Source organism: Schistocerca nitens, chromosome 11, assembly GCF_023898315.1.
Source record: "Schistocerca nitens isolate TAMUIC-IGC-003100 chromosome 11, iqSchNite1.1, whole genome shotgun sequence".
In the NCBI taxonomy this organism is placed as follows: Eukaryota; Metazoa; Arthropoda; class Insecta; order Orthoptera; family Acrididae; genus Schistocerca; species Schistocerca nitens.
In genome coordinates this window covers 27089002-27103359 of record NC_064624.1, presented here as the reverse complement: position 1 = coordinate 27103359, position 14358 = coordinate 27089002, and the positions used below count along the sequence as shown (strand labels likewise).

Here is a 14358-nt window from a genome sequence, read left to right as displayed (position 1 = left end):
TGTTTAATTGCTGATACGTCCAAAAAATCTAGTTGCCATTTCTGTGTTTCTCCATAGTAAATTGTATCTTTGGATTAATACTATTCAGATACACCAAGAAACCGTACAGTTCCTCTCTACTATGATTCCATATCACAAAAGTCCCATCCACGTACCGACACCACTTTCAAGGTCTTTTTGTGCCCGACTGCAGTGCTTACTCTTCAAAAAATTCCATGAAAAGATTAGCAACAGCTGGACTCAGAGGGCTGCCCATGGCCACGCCTTCTGTTTGTCCGTGAAACTCATTATCATACTGGAAATAAGTCATGGACGGCCGGCTGTGGCCGAGTGGTTCTAGGCGCTTCAGTCTGGAACCGCGCGACCGCTACGGTCGCAGGTTCGAATCCTGCCTTGGGCATGGATGTGTGTGATGTCCTTAGGTTAGTTAGGTTTACGTAGTTCTAAGTTCTAGCGGACTGATGACCTGAGATGTTAAGTCCCATAGTGCTCAGAGCCAAATAAATCATGGACAGGCAATGTTGGGACCCCCATAGCCTGGCAGCCAGTCATTGACTCACTGCTGCCCGCAGTTGGTAACGTAACGTCAGGAAGCAGTAGTTTTACAGATTGACCATGGCCTCTCAGGCCATAAGTTTTAACTAATGGGGATGCTGACTGTGAAAGCCTATACAGTATGATAAGTACGGGTGGAGCTTACACCTACGAACTGGAATAAATTAATAAGTTCCCTTCACCAATGCTCTGACTTGGATGAAACATGCTGAACAGTTCAAAGAAAACTTGTCATTTGAAATAGGTATGCCACTCGTAGAATTAGGGTTGGTGGGGACTTTCGTCTACCCTCGATATATTGGCGAAAATACAATGTCAGTGGTTGGCATAAAACGTCGCCGAAAACCGAACTGAATGGTGTGTCTGAAAATTATTTTGCACAGTGAATTCAGAAACGCACTGAAAGTGTAAATGGTTGAGAAAACATCTTTGACATCTTAATAACCATGGCCAAACAGGTAGTGTAACAGGTACAGGGATTAGTGACCACAATGTTGTTGAGCCATGAAAAGTTCACAAGAGTGAATACTATAACATCAAAACTCACCAAAATAAACGCATAATACATGCCCTTGAAAAAGCAGATAAAAATTCACTTGACACATCCCAAAGAGAGAGTTTCGCCTCCTTCAGATAAGTCTTTCTAAGCATAGTGCAGATGTGGTTTAAAGTAAAATAAGTAATAACTGAGAGATACATATCAAATAAATTAATAAGTGGTACTGACGCACAACAGGTCAGACCAGTGTTTCAGAAGCAATGAAATACACATGCCAAATTTAAAAGAATGCAAAATCCACAAGATTGGCGAAGTTTTACATAAGCTCGAAATTTAGTGCAAACTTCAATGAGAGAGGCTTTTAATAGTTTCCAGAACGACTCTCTGTATCGAAACCTTGCAGAAAACCCAAAGAAATTCTGGTTGTATGTAAAATATACAATTGACAAGGTGCATTAATACCTTCACTGCGCTATAACAGTGGTAAAGTGGTTGACGGCAGTGCTACTAAAGCGAGTTACTGAAGACGGATTTTATCAATTCCTTCACAGGAAAAGCAAAGTATTCCAGAATTCTAATTAAGAATAACTGCCTATATGAGTAACTTAGAAGTGGGTATTCTAAATGTGTTGGAGTAGCTTAACACTTAAGAAAGGCAATGCCTCTTGGGCAGACTGTACACCACCCACGTTAAGAAAGGCAATGCCTCTGGGGCATACTGTACACCACCCACGTTAAGAAAGGCAATGCCCCTGGGGCAGACTGTACACCACCCAGGTTCCTTTCAGAATATGCTGATACAATAGCTCCATACTTAGCAGTCATATGCAACTCTTCAACTGCAGAAAGATCAGTACCCAAAGACAGGAAAGTAGCACAAATTAGACCGGAACCCAAGAAAGGAAATGGGAGTAATCCGATGAAATGCACACCCATACCACTAACGTCACTTTGCAGTAGGATTTTGGAAAATCTGTTTGAACATTGTGAATGACCTTCAAGATATCATTTATGGACAAATATCCAACACATATTCGGAGAACATAATTCTTGTGACACACAACAAGCTCTTTATTCTTGCAAAGTAATGACTGATTTGGGCAGATGACATTACATTGATTCCATATATTTTGTTTTATAGAAAGCTTTTGACTCTGTTCCTCACAAGTGATTTCCGATTACGTTGTGTGCCCCTGGAGTATCATCCTAGTTGTTCGCACTTATTCGTGATTTTGTACCAGGAAGGTAACAGTTCGTAATATCTGACAGAAAGTCATCGAAATAATATCTGACGTTTCCCAAGTAAGTGTTATAGGCCCTCTCTTATACCTGATCTATGTACACGATTTAAGAGACAATCTGAGAAGCTCTCTTTGATTGTTTGCAGATTATGCTGTCATTTACCTTATTGTAAAGTCATCAGATGATCAAAACGAATTCTGAAGTGATAAAGATGTCTTTAAGATGTGAAAAATGACATTTGACTGTAAATAATGGAAAGTATGAAGTAAACCACATGAGTATTGAAATGAATGCGCTAAATTTCGTTACCACGATAAATCATACAAACCTAAAAGCTGTGAACTCAACTAAATACATAGGGATTACACTTATGAGTAAATTAAATCATGACATTCATATAGATAATGCTCTGGAGGAAGCAAACCAAAGATTGGTTTTTTGACAGACAACTTGGAAAATGTAACAAGTCTACTAAAGAAACTGCTTACACTGTGCTTGTCTGTCCTCTTGTGGAGTATTGCAGTGTGGTGTGGGACATCAAAGAAATTTAAAGGATAGCAGCTGTTTTTGTATTATCACGAAATCAGGGAGAGAGTGCTATGGATACGATACATGAACTGGGATGGCGGTAATTAGAACAAAGGCGTTTTTCGCTAGAGCCAGAGATTTTCGTGAAATTTCAAACACGAATTTTGTCGTCAGAGTTTGATAATATTTTGTTGGCGCCCATCTATGTAGGGAGAAACTATCATGATAGTAAAGTACGAGAAATCAGAGCTCACATGGAAATATGTAACCCTGCACGCAATGGGAGTGGAATGGTAGAGAAGTAAATTAAAAATTATGGTTCGATGCCCATCTGCCAGGCCCGTAATCGTGAATTGCAGAGTTATCATGTAGATATAGATCATCAGGCATCATCGTCATCTTATATATATATATATGTGTGCTTGTGGGCTTAGGACGTTTAGGTGGTGTGACTGATAATTGTCTCAGAGCCACTTGCTCTTCACATATTTACTGACACTGTTCTCATTACATTTTCTGGAATACCTTAGCAACAACAGCAAATTGCGTCAATATCTTCATCATCAGCACTCCCGTTACAGTGTACCGTGGACAAAAAGTTAATTAACTGAATATAGAAAATCGAATGCTTAGCAATGAGATTTCTTTTTTGTTTTTAATATGTACAGTCGATGTCTTAATCAGTCATGCATAGATGTTTCAAAAAGAAAGTAGAACCTCCTACTGATACAATAGTAACAAAACATAATGACAGTTACAGGTAGACCCGTTTTTAAACGTTTCTTGTATGGACAGGCATTTTAAACAATTCGAACATATGCAACACTTCATACATGTTAATTGCAGTAATGTCATACGACATAATGGGCTCAGAGGTGTGAGGTGCACGGGGCAAAATGTGCTGCATGATAGTTGATGGAGCACTGGCCATGGGAGTGGAGGTGTTCATGGCGGACGCTTATGCTCATAACAGCGAATATGCATTTGAACTGTACTGAAATCTTGGTCCTGTGCATGCAGAGCGGAGGGCACTTCGAACAGCAGCTGCTACATCTACAAGTAGCAGAAGCACAGGGAGGAGACACAAGGGTCCTCTCATCCCTCTCCTTCTCCCCTCCCCTCCCCTCCCATATCCCCTTTCCATCCTGTGCACCTCAGGCACTAGTTCCTTTCCTGTTTTCTCTCTAACTCTCCCACCCTCCCTTCCTCTCTCTGTCTCCCATGTATCTCCCCAGCCCGTATCTCCAGGTAGGTTGAGATTCCTAAACTGCCAGAAAGTTCTATACAGGCTTATAAATCCATAACCATTCAATGTATTGATAAGGTTTACAGCTCCTATGGAAACGATACCATCTTTTAACATGGAAAAATGTACTTCCACTCAATAAAAAGTTTTTCACCCTAGGAAGCGCGTTTCTAGCTGGGAAATCTGGAAATTTTTTCTTGTTTGTATACACACCCAGTTAAGAAGGTATCACTTTCATATGAAATAAAGTGCCTATTGAGAAGAAATGCCGTGCACAGGTGGTACAGCTGTTTTACTGCATTGCAGGAATACCATTGAAATAAATGGCTGTGAAGAGGCCCCATGTCAATAAATGTGTTGAAGAATACAATCAAGGAATTTGAAGAAATAAGTGAATTGGGTGGTGCAGCAGATTGCCATAGTGGTTGTTGAAGTTGCTTTTAGCTACAGCTAATCATGCAGCAGATGCCTCAAATTCTGCAGTAAACGCTAGCGTTTTCACAGGATCTCTCTCTCCCTCCCTCCCTCCCTCCCTCCCTCCCTCCCTCCCTCCCTCCTTCCCTACCTCCCTCCTTCCCTACCTCCCTCCTTCCCTACCTCCCTCCTTCCCTACCTCCCTCCTTCCCTCCTTAGTAGGTGGAACCAGATGTAATAGTTTTACGGTGATGTAAGAAACGACCCACCAGGGTAGCCGAGAGCACTAACTGTTGTGTCGATTCCCTAAGGTCTCGACACAATGAGTGGCTAGGTGCACGCGAAACTAACGCAGACGGGCGTAAATTCTGAAACAGGAGACTGGATGAAAACTATAAAGAAAAGAAGAGAGATTTTAATATACTTAACTTTAATGTAGTCTTGTTCTTGTTGAAATACATCTCTTGCATAGTAGTAAGCAATTAGCAATGATACACATGGCGCCTTGCTAGGTAGTAGCGATGGACTAGCTGAAGGCTATTTAATCTGTCTCTCGGCAAATGAGAGGAAGACGTGATACGTCTTGTCGCAAGCTATGTCGTCCGTACAACTGGGGCGAGGTCAAGTCCGTGTCTTGTGACCTGCCCTGTGGTGGCGCTACGTTTGCGAATACACAGTGGCGACACGCGGGTCCGACATGTACTACAGGACCGCGGCCGATTTAAGTTACCACCTAGCAAGTGTGGTGTCTAGCGGTGACACCACATTCCTCCCCCGCAAATCGGCGAACGGTCGTGAGATAAGGCTTCCGCCCGCCGTGGGGAGGACCCCATGTTAACGTATGCGATGAGGTGGGGAGCCTAACAACAGGCGAGGCTGTGCCACCCGCACCCGGCCATTCGGTCCGAGGGGAGCTAGGAAACGCCTGCAAACCTAGTCCAGGGTGCACGTCAACATGAGGTGTATGCGCACGTAATGAGACAGAAGGGTCGACCTCCATGTGGTCGGAGCACCCGACGGGCGAAGACGACATCTGGTCCGGAGTGGGCAAGAGGTCCATGGCGGAGGACGGCTGGTCACGGGAAGCGAGCGGCGGCGCGTGACCCAGGGAGGCGCGAGGCAGCTGCAGCGAAGCGTCCGCTGCTGGCGGCGCCGGCGGCGGCTGCGGCGGCGCGACGCCATGAGGCAAAATGGAAGGCATCGTCGGTAACACCTGGGGATGAGGCGAGCCAGTAGATGGGTCCCCAAGGCGCTGACCGGACGGCTCCGTCGCTGAAAGCAGACGGGGAGCGGCAGAACCCAGGCGACGACAGAGGCGCAGCTGATTGAGATGCCGACGCACCTCACCAGAGGCCCCCAAAACCAAATACATCGCGCGGCCGAGGCAGCGAAGAATGCGCCCTGCGAGCCAACGCTGTGAACCGCGATAGTTGCGATAATAGACAACGTCGCCAGGAGCAAAAGCAGGAGTCTGCCGCTGCACAGGAACCTGATGTGGCGGATGCAGCAAAGACATCAGAGTTCGATGAGATCGACCATGGAGCAATTCAGCCGGCGAGCGACCATCGCGGGGCTGAGAGCGATAGGAAGACAAAAAGAGCAACAAAGCGTCCTCCCGAGAATGCGACTCTTTCAACTTCAACATCTGTGACTTGAAAGTCCGGACCAATCGTTCAGCGGCACCGTTTGACTGAGGCGAAAACGGCGCGGATGTCAGATGTTGAATACCATTGGCCTTGCAGAACGACTGAAATTCTGCGGACAGGAATTGCGGGCCATTGTCGGAAACAATAGTCTGCGGAAGACCCTCAATGCAAAAGATAGCAGACAAGGCTTGGATGGTGGCAGAAGACGTCGTGGAAGACATCCGGACAACAAAAGGAAAATTACTGAAAGCATCAACCACAACCAACCATCGAGCATTCCAGAATGGACCAGCAAAATCGATGTGCAAGCGTTGCCAAGGGGAAGTGGCTTTCGGCCATGCAAAGAATTTCCGCGGCGGTGCGGATTGTTGTTCGGCACACGCCACACAAGAGGAGCACATATTCGTAATCGCAGCATCGATTCCGAACCAAGTACAGTGCTGACGAGCAAGTTGTTTCGTGCGCACTATACCCCAATGTCCTTGGTGAAGAAGCCGTAAGACAGAGGACTGTAACGAACGTGGGACCACGACTCGGGACTGATCATTATCGGAACGCAACAACAAAACACCACGTCGTACAAAAAGTCTCTCCTTGTGAGCAAAAAAACGGCGAACCAAAGGATCCTCGATCCGTGACTTTGACAAGGGCCAGTGCGTAGCAACAAAACGCAAAACGGGAGCAAGGACAGGGTCAGCAGCTGTGGCTGTAGCTACACGACGAAAATCAATCGGAAACGATGCGACCACGTCATCGGCTTCCGAATCAATGAACATGCAAGCAAGTTCGGAAGAATCGAATGCTTTATCCTCAGCAACAGGCAAACGGGACAACGCATCAGCGTTGCCGTGCTTAGCAGTGGACCGATACAAGATATCGTAGCGGTACTGCGAGAGAAAAAGTGACCAGCGAATGAATTTCTGCGCTGTACGTGGAGGTACAGGCTTGGTCGGATGAAAAAGTGATGTCAACGGTTTGTGGTCCGTGATGATGGTAAAGTGACGACCATACAAGAAATCGTGAAACTTTGTTACACCAAACACAAGAGCCAAAGCTTCTTTCTCTATTTGTGAATAATTTCTTTGCGCAGATGAGAGCAATTTGGACGCAAAGGCAATAGGGCGATCATGCGAGCCATCTTTGTGCGCAAGCACAGCACCGATCCCGAAATCCGATGCATCTACCATCAACAAAAGGGGTTTTCGGGGATCGAATGGCGTAAGGCAAGTATTTGAAAGTAACGCCGATTTCAACTGGCGAAAGGCGCGTTCGCATTCCGTCGTCCAGACGAACGGAACACCTTTACGGCGTAAGCGATGAAGCGGAGCTGAAATGGAAGAAGCATTGCGCACAAATCGGTGATAATAATTTACCTTACCCAGCACACTCTGTAGCTGTTTGAAGTTCTGCGGTGACGGCAAGTCCTGAATGGCACGAAGGTGCTCTGGACTCGGATGTATACCTTGGGCATTTATGACATGCCCCAGGTACGGTAAGTCACGAGCAAAAAACACACATTTGTCCTTCCTCAAGCGAAGACCATTCTGACGCAATACCTGAAATAATGTTCGGAGATTTTGCAAATGTTCTGCTTCTGTCTTTCCTGAGATTACAATATCGTCCAGATAGTTCGCAGCTGTAGGGACCGACGCACAAATAGTTTGTAAATATTGCTGAAACAAAGCAGGGGCGGATGCACACCCGAATGGCAGTCTTTTGAAGCGATACAAGCCAAGATGCGTGTTTACCACCAAGACGCGCTGGGATTCTTCGTCCACAGGTATTTGCAAGTACGCATCTGCTAGGTCCAATTTTGAAAAATATTTTCCCGGGCACAGTTTGTCAAAAAGATCTTCCGGGCGGGGCAAAGGAAAAGTAGCAGTCACTAGTTGGGGATTCACAGTTGCCTTGAAGTCCACACAAAGTCTCAATTGTCCGGAAGGTTTTGGCAAAATTACTAAGGGTGAGGCCCAGAGAGAAGCCTGCACACGTTCAATGACACCTTGAGATTCTAATTCGGCTAACGTTCTTGCGACCTCATCACGCAATGCGTGGGGAACATTGCGCGCTCTGAAAAATTTTGGTTGCGCGTTATCTTTCAGTTCCAAATGCGCTTCATAGTTCTTAGCGCAACCAAGGCCCGGTGCAAAAATGTCTGCAAATTCTTCACAAAGACTAGAAACACTGGCGGAAGGCACAGTCTGATTCACTGATAGGACCTGATTTACAATAGACATATTAAACAATTGAAACAAATCTAAACCAAACAAGTTCACTGCACTAGAGGAACGAAGAACATAAAATGACACAAGTTTTGTCTGTCCCTTGTATGTGGCAAGAAGGCCGCACTGTCCTAACACAGGTATATGCTGTCCTGAGTAACTAGTTAACGTAACATTTGCGGCACGCAATGGCGGGGCGCCCAGTTGTTTGTACGTGTCGTGATTAAGCAATGAAACTGCAGCTCCGGTATCGAGCTGGAAAGGTATCACTTTGCCTGCAAAGTCTAAGTCCACAAAAAGTTTATTGTCTTGTTGACGACAAGAGCGACTGTCTCGTGCAATTTGAACTGATACAGGTCCAGAAGCACTTGCAACTTTACGGGATTTCCGGCGACGTCGACGCACACTTTGGGTGGGACGAACACAGTCACTGTTAGCTAAAGTGTCACTGGACGGGTGGGCATGAACTACATGAATGTCCATGGGCGAAGGTCCACGAGCCTGATTGTCCTGGGTTCGATTCCGGCGCGAAGCAAAGGGCCTGGAATTATTGCGAGTGTCTGATCTAAGCTTTTTCTGGCAAACACTTTGTACATGTCCTTTCTTTTGACAGTAAAAGCAAATAGCTTGGCGTGACGGGCAATTTTCACGCGAATGTCTAGTGGCACACCGCGGGCAAGATTTCACTGCATTTTCTTGCTGACGCGGCGCACGTGGTTGCAAGCGAGACGGCCGCTGCGAAGTCGGGCGCGAGGGCCGCTTAGCGTCCCGTGCAGCGGGCCGGGCGGGCCGATTAATGTGACACACTGCAGGCGAAGGTTCAAATGATGCCTGAGCAAAGTCAAGTGTGTCTTGCCTGTCCAATATGTCTATCACTTGTTGCAGGGAGGGATTAACTAGCTTCAAAATCTGTTCCTTTATGCGAACATCAGAAACGTTCTGTGCAATTGCATCACGCACCATAGTATCTGAATATGGGAGGCCACATTCACAGGCAAACGCGCAGTCTCTAGTAAGTCCTTGCAAAGTTGCTACCCACTCCCTGTTAGTCTGACCGGCCGTACGTTTTGTACGAAAAAACGTATACCGTTTGGCAACTACATTTACTGTTTCTTTGAAATAGGCATCCAAAGCAGACAAAATTTCTTCGTAGGACAGAGTTGCTACGTCTCGTCGGGGAAACAATTTCACTATCACACGGTAGGTAGACACACCGACACAAGAAAGCAAAAACGGCTGCCGCTCTTTACCTTGAATTCCATAAGCAGTGAGGTGGAAGTTGAACTGATCGGCCCACTCCGTCCAGCTTTCGGTTGTGGCCTCAAAGGGCCTAAATGGCGGTGCGACAGCGGTGTGTGGCTGCGGTAGCGATGAAGCGGCTGCTGCCGCATCGGTTTGCAGCGCACGTTGACCCTGGACGAGCTGTCCAAGGGCTTCCAATAACGCCTGCGTCTGCTGATTCTGCAAGCGAAAAAATTCGGACAGTACATCTGGAGAATGCGGCGAAGCCATGACACAAGCAAATTAGAGCAAGTATAACACAAAGACTGCAACGTGGGCGCGGCACCACTCCTCGGCGCCAAAATATTGTTGTGTCGATTCCCTAAGGTCTCGACACAATGAGTGGCTAGGTGCACGCGAAACTAACGCAGACGGGCGTAAATTCTGAAACAGGAGACTGGATGAAAACTATAAAGAAAAGAAGAGAGATTTTAATATACTTAACTTTAATGTAGTCTTGTTCTTGTTGAAATACATCTCTTGCATAGTAGTAAGCAATTAGCAATGATACACATGGCGCCTTGCTAGGTAGTAGCGATGGACTAGCTGAAGGCTATTTAATCTGTCTCTCGGCAAATGAGAGGAAGACGTGATACGTCTTGTCGCAAGCTATGTCGTCCGTACAACTGGGGCGAGGTCAAGTCCGTGTCTTGTGACCTGCCCTGTGGTGGCGCTACGTTTGCGAATACACAGTGGCGACACGCGGGTCCGACATGTACTACAGGACCGCGGCCGATTTAAGTTACCACCTAGCAAGTGTGGTGTCTAGCGGTGACACCACACTAACACACTGCTTCCTGGATTCCAGTAGGCCTGCTGACCCCGGATCGAATCCACATGGCAGATTAACGACGAAGGGCCAGTGTGCCAGCCATCCTGGATGTGGTTTTTAGGTGGTTTTCTACACCCTGCTAGGTGAATAGCAGGATGGTCCCCACATTCCACTTCAGTTACACAGCTTGCAGACATTCGCATTTTCCCATGGATTACACTGGATGGAAACAGTTGGGGTACACTAATTCACTAATTATGCTCCGGAACGGGGGGAGGGACTTTGGGAATGGCGACCCCATCGTAATACTAGCCTCTATAATACATAATGGCACTTTGCAACCAGCGTCGGCCAAAAGACTGAGTAAAGGTTGCGAAGTCCCATTGATCTGCCAACCCAACTAGTTGTTGGATAGAGGAGTACTGGCGTTGATAAATCGAATGTAAGAAACTGTTTTTGTTCATAATGACAGCCCTTTGGTTGGAAAACTGAGAGAACACAGGAAGGAATGAAATAGAGGTAACAGCTATCATCCCAAACTTTTTAACAAATGCGGCGTAAACCATCAGCAGTGTTACTGTCCAGGCTGTAGTATATGTGTTGATAAAATACATGTGCACTTCCATCATCACTGCAACCATCAAAAAGAAACGCAAAGTATATCTATTTTAAAAAGCTGATAAGAATGCTCTTAACGCCCTCTTAAGAGAGAGTCTTCACTCCTTCCGATCTGATCATGTAAGTGTAGAAAAGTTGTATGTTTTCAAAGAGATAGTATCGACAGCAATTGAGAGATAAATACCACATATGTACTTCAATGTGAGATGCTTTCGATAATTTCCACAACGAAATTCTGTCTCGAAATCCGGCAGAAAACCAAAAGAGATTCTGGTCATACATAAGGCACACCAGTGGCAACACGCAATACCTTCACTGTGCGATAACAACGGTGAAGTCACTGAAGATAGTGCCACTAAAGCAGATTTATTAAACACGGTTTTCCGAAACTCCTTCACCAAAGAAGACGAAGTAAATATTCCTGAATTCCAATCAAGAACAACTGCCAAGATGAGAAACATAGAAGTAGATATCCTCGGAGTAACAAAGCAGCTAAAATCACTTAATAATGGCAAAGCCTCTGGTCCGGATTGTATACCAGTCAGGTTCCTCTCAGAGTATGCTGATAAAATAGCTCCATATTTAGCAATAATATACGACAACTCGCTCACCGAAAGATCCTTACCTAAAGACTGGAAAATTGCTCAAGTCACACAAATACCCAAAAAGGGAAGTAGGAGTAATTCGCTAAATTTAACGTCGATTTGCAGTAGGGTTTTGGAACATATACTGTATTCAAACATTATGAAGTACCTCGAAGAAAACGATTTATTGACACAGTCAGCATGGTTTCAGAAAATATCGTTCTTGTGAGACACAACTGACTCTTTATACTCTGAAGTAATAAGTGTTATCGACAAGGAATGTCAAATTGATTCCATATTTTTAGATTTACAGAAGGCTTTCGACACTTCCTCACAGGCGTCTTCCAACCAAACTATGTGCCTACGGAGTATCGCCTCAGATGTGCGACTGGATTCGTGATTTCATGTCATAAAGGTCACAGTTCGTACTAATTGACGGAAAGTCATCGAGTAAAACAAGTAATATCCGGCGTTCCCCTCTATTGTTCCTGATCTATATTAACAACATAGGAGACAATCTGGGTAGCCGTCTTAAATTGTTTGCAGATGATTCTGTCATTTACTGTCTTGTAAAGTCATCACATGATAAAAACGACTTACAAAATGATTTAGATAAGATATCTGTATGGTGCAAAAAGTGGCAACTGACCCTGAATAAGGGAAAGTATGAAGTTATTCACATGAGTCCTAAAATAAGTGTGCTAAATTACGATTACACGATAAAGTCACACAAAACTGAAGGCTGTAAATGCAACTAAATACTTACGGATTACAAATAACCTAAATTCGAACGATCACATAGATAATATTGTGGGTAGAGAAAAAGGGAGAGAAGGAAACATAGTAGGTGAATATGGATAGGGGGTAAGAAATGAAAGAGGAAGCCGTCTGGTAGAATTTTGCACAGAGCATAACTTAATCATAGCTAACACTTAGTTAAAGAATCATAAAAGAAGGTTGTACACATGGAAGAATCCTGGAGATACTCAAAGGGATCAGATAGATTATATAATGGTAAGACAGAGACTTATGAACCAGGTTTTAAATTGTAAGACATTTCCAGGGGCAGATGTGGACTCTGACCACAATCTATTGGTTATGAACTGTATATTAAAACTGAAGAAACTGCAAAAAGGTGGGAATTTAAGGAGATGGGACCTGGATAAACAGACTAAATCGGAGGTCGTACAGAGTTTCAGGGAGAGGATAAGGGAACAATTGTCACGAATGGGGGAAAGAAATGCAGTAGAATAAGAATAGGTAGCTTTGAGGAATGAAATAGTGAAGGCAGCTGAGGATCAAGTAGGTAAAAAGACGAGGGCTAGTAGAAATCCTTGGGTAACAGAAGAAATATTGAGTGTAATTGATGAAAGGAGAAAATATTAAAATGCAGTAAATGAAGCAGGCAAAAAGGAATACAAACGTCTCAAAAATGAGATTGACAGGAAGTGCAAAATAGCTAATCAGGGACAAATGTAAGGCTGTAAAGGATCATCTCATGAGGGGTAAGATAGATACTGCCTACAGGAAAATTAGAGAGACCTTCGGAGAAAAGAGAGCCACTTGCATGAATATAAAGAGCTCAGATGGAAACCCAGTCGTAAGCAAAGAAGGGAAAGCAGAAAGGTGGAAGGAGTATACAGGGTGTTACGAAAAGGTACGTCCAAACTTTCAGGAAACATTTCTCACACACAAATAAAGGAAAGGTGTTATGTGGACATGTGTCCGAAAACGCTTAATTTCCATGTTAGAGCTCATTTTAGTTTCGTCAATATGTACTGTACGTCCTCGATTCACCACCAGTTGGCCCAATTGAAGGAAGGTAATGTTGAATTTGGTGCTTGTGTTGACATGCGACTCATTGCTCTACAGTACTAGCATCGAGCACATCAGTACGTAGTATCAACAGGTTAGAGTTCATCACGAACGTGGTTTTGCAGTCAGTGCAATGTTTACAAATGTGAAGTTCGCAGATGCCCACTTGATGTATGGATTAGCATGGGGCAATAGCCGTGGCGTGGTACATTTGTATAGATACAGATTTCCAGAACGAAGGTGTCCCGACAGGAAGACGTTCAAAGCAATGGATCGGCGTCTTAGGGAGCACTGAACATTCCAGCCTATGACTCGCGACTGGGGAAGAACTAGAATGACGAGGAGAATGGATGAGGCAGTTCTTTGTGCGGTTGACGATAACTCTAATGTCAGCGTCAGAGACGTTGCTGCTGTACAAGGTAACGTTGACCACGTCACTGAAGGGAAAGCAGAAAGGTGGAAGGAGTATATAGAGGGTCTATACAAGGGTGATGTGCTTGAGGACAATATTATGGAAATCGAAGAGGATTTAGGTGAAGATGAAATGGGAGATACGATACTGCATAAAAAGTTTGACAGAGCACTGAAAGACCTGAGTTGAAACAAGGCCCCGGGAGTGGACAACATTCCATTAGAACTACTGATGGCCTTGGAAGAGCCAGTCCTGACAAAACTCTACCATCTGGTGAGCAAGATGTATGAAACAGGCGAAATACCTTCAGACTTCAGAAAGAATATAATAATTCCAATCCCAAAGAAAGCGGGTGTTGACAGATGCGAAAATTACCGAACTTTCAGTTTAATAAGTCACAGCTGCAAAATACTAACGCGAATTCTTTATAGATGAATGGAAAAACTGGTACAGGTCGGCCTCTGAGGAGATCAGTTTGGATTCCGTAGAAATATTGGAACGTGAGGAATACTGACTCTACGACT

At 44.8% G+C, this 14358-nt stretch overlaps 1 protein-coding gene across 10 annotated transcripts in view; it reads left to right on the top strand.

The window, feature by feature from the left end:
• Window positions 1-14358, top strand: part of LOC126212926 (zinc finger protein 708-like) — a 126914-nt gene that overhangs the window by 103158 nt on the left and 9398 nt on the right. The window lies entirely within an intron of this gene.